Here is a 3,268-nt window from a genome sequence, read left to right as displayed (position 1 = left end):
TTCTTTCTCCACCTGAACTGCACTTGAAGCCAAGACGAAGGATGAGAAGTGGTTGCTAAGAAGGACCCTCCTGCAGTGAATCCGCTGTGAGGAGGCTGCGCTGGCCCAGTCGGTCATTTCCTTCTCTAAGTTCATTCCAGAGGTCAGCCAGGGACAGCCTGTCCCTGCCTGCTCTTGTGGCCCGTGAATCAAGAATGGATTTTACATTTCCAAAAGGTTGAACAAATAAAAAACTAACACTTCATGACACTGAGAAGCTTCTATGTCCATAAGTAAAGTTTGATGGGGGGTGCAGTCATGTCCATCTCTTCACAGGCCACCTGCAGAAGGCTGCTGTCGTGCACGTGCAGCCATGGCAGAGTTGCATCCTTGAGGCAAAGATCAGTTGGCAAAGCTGAAAATACTGACTCCTGGCTCTTTAGGGAAACAGTTTCCAGTCCCTGGTTTAAGGGCTGTGTGGCAGAACCTCAGGATCTTGGTCAGCTTGTTCCTCACTCAGCGCCTGCTGTGGCCTTCGCTAGTATGTCTGCAAAGTTTGCGTGCTATGGTGCCTGTCATGGGGCGTTGAGCTCTGTCGTGCTAGATTTCAGGGTATCTGACTCATGGTCATCTGTCTCACCAACAGAGACCCTGTGGCCAGATTCAAACTAGCAGGAACAGTTGGTCTTTGGCAGCAGGGAAACCTTTGAGCTGAACTGCCACCCACCCTGAGGTAGTCCCATGACACCCACTGTCTCAGTCAAGGTTGGGACAGAACTGATGTCCTGAAGTGCCCTGCGATGTGGATCATAATAGCCAGGGGGGAGAGGGGGTTGTTATTACTCCCCATATCGCGGGGAGTGTCTCACGCCCTGCGATGTGGATCGTAATAGCCAATTACTCCCCCCTGCAATGTGTGTCTATTATTAGCAGTGTCTTTTGTTCAGGATATTAGGAGCAATTTCCCATGTTGTGTGTAAACAGCCTGCGATCGGAGAACGAATACCATCCTCTGCAGCTCCGGATATTAGGAACCATATCACACAATGGGTGTACACTTTTTGGGACATTTGGGTTAATTTCATCCCGTGTTTCCCTGAATATTCGGAGAAATATCACAGGGTGGCTGTACACCCACTACTCTCTTGGCAGGAACATCATACTTTACCTACTGGAAATTAGGAGCAATATCACAGGCTGGGTGCCAAGCCACTGTCATATTGGAAGTAATATCATGCTTTCCCCCACAAGTTACAGGAACAATATCACAGGGGGGTGTGTACCTTCTCCAGTAGTGGGAGTAGTATCATCATCTCTTCCTTTAGATGACAAGAACAATATCACGGTGGGTGTACAATCCCTGTGTTTTTGGAAGCAATGTCATTCTCTCTTCTTCTAGGTTTTATGACTCATATCACAGGTGGGGTGTACACCCCTTGTTATATTGGATGGAATCTCATCCTCTTTCCACATGTATCTTTAGAACAATATCCCATGGGGGCTGTCCATCCCTTCAATATTGGTACTAATACCATCTTCTCCTTTCCTGGATATGAGAAACAATATCACAGGAGGGGTGTACACCCCTTGCAATATTGGTAGTAATGTCACCAATCCCCTGTGGTTATTAAGGAAAAAATCCTAGGGTGGCTGTACGGTTCCTACTTTATTGGGAGTAATATCATCCTCTCACCCCCTGGATAAGAGGAACCATATCACTGAAGAGGTGTCCACCCCCTTCGATATTGTCAGCCATGTCATCTTCTTCCCGCCTGGATATTAGGAATGATACCCTGGGGTTGGGGGCGGTGTACACCCACTGCAATATCGAAAGTAAAATCAGCCTCTTTCCCGCTAGATATTAGGAACTACATCACAGGCGTGTGTACACCTTCTGGGATATTGGGAGTACTATCAGCCTCCATGCCGCTGCGTATTAGGAGCAATATACAGGGGACAGGGTGGTTACACCCCCTGCGATATTGAGAGCAATATTCTTCTCTTTCCCCTGTACATTAGGAACTACATCACAGGGGTCTGTACGCCTTCTGTGATATTGGGATTAATGTTATCCTCTCCCCCACTGAACGTCAAAAACAGTATCACAGAAGGTTGTACACCCGCTGCGATATGGCCAGTAACATCATCGTCTCTATCTTTGGATACTAGGAACAACATCTAAGAGGGTGTGTACACTCCCCTGCGATATTGGGCATAATGTTATCCTCTCTTCCCCTGGATATTAGAAACGATATCCCTGGCGGACAGAGGTGGAGTACATTAAGAACAATATCACCGGGTGAATGTACACCCCCTGCGATATTGGGTGTAGTGTCATCTTCTCTTGCCTAGGATATTAAAAACAATTACACAGGAGGGGTGTACAGCCACAGCCCCTGCGTTATTGGGAGTAATAACATCTTCTCCCCCTCTCGATATAAGGAACAATATCCCAAGGTGGATGTACATCCCCTGCGATATTGGGTGTAATGTCATCATCTCCCAAAGTGGATATTGAACATAGCGTCACAGGGGGTTATACATCTTCTTCGATATTGGGAGTAATATCATCCTCTCCCCTCAGGATCGTAGGCAAAATATTGAAGGGGTTTTACAACTCGTGCGATATGGGCAGTAATATCATCCTCTTCCCACCTAGATGTTAGGAACTATATTACAGGCGGTAGTACACTTCTTGTGATATTGGGAGTCATATCAACCTGTCCCACTCAGGATATAAGGAACAAAATGACCGAAGGGATGGACACCCACTGCGATAGTTTCAATAATGTCATCCTCTACCCCCTGACTATTAGAAATAATATCACAGAGGGATGTACACTTTCTTCGATATTGGGAGTAATATCATCCTCTCCCCGTCGGATATCAGGAACAAGTCTGTTAATTATTAATATTAATAAATACAATAAAAATTGATAGCAATCATCAATATTAATAATCACAATAAAGATAGTATAAATTAATACTGGTAAAAAATGTTAATGATTAGTATAACAATTAATCATAATATCACTATTAATAAAATAATGATATCAGCAATTAATGTTACTTAAATCAATACTAAGTGATGTTGGTAATAAAATAATTATTAATATTAAGAACTAATAATATTGTTAAATGACATTAATATTACTAATTATTTTCAAGAGTACATAATCATATATTTAAAATAATTATCCATAGCTAATAATGGTATCCTATTAATTGTGTCATTGATAATTATTAAAATCGACCAAAGATGTTTAATAATTAATCATATTATTACTCC

Source organism: Macaca nemestrina, chromosome 13, assembly GCF_043159975.1.
Source record: "Macaca nemestrina isolate mMacNem1 chromosome 13, mMacNem.hap1, whole genome shotgun sequence".
Classification (NCBI taxonomy): domain Eukaryota; kingdom Metazoa; phylum Chordata; class Mammalia; order Primates; family Cercopithecidae; genus Macaca; species Macaca nemestrina.
The sequence above is the reverse complement of the archived record's forward strand: the minus strand, read 5'-3'. Positions refer to the sequence as shown.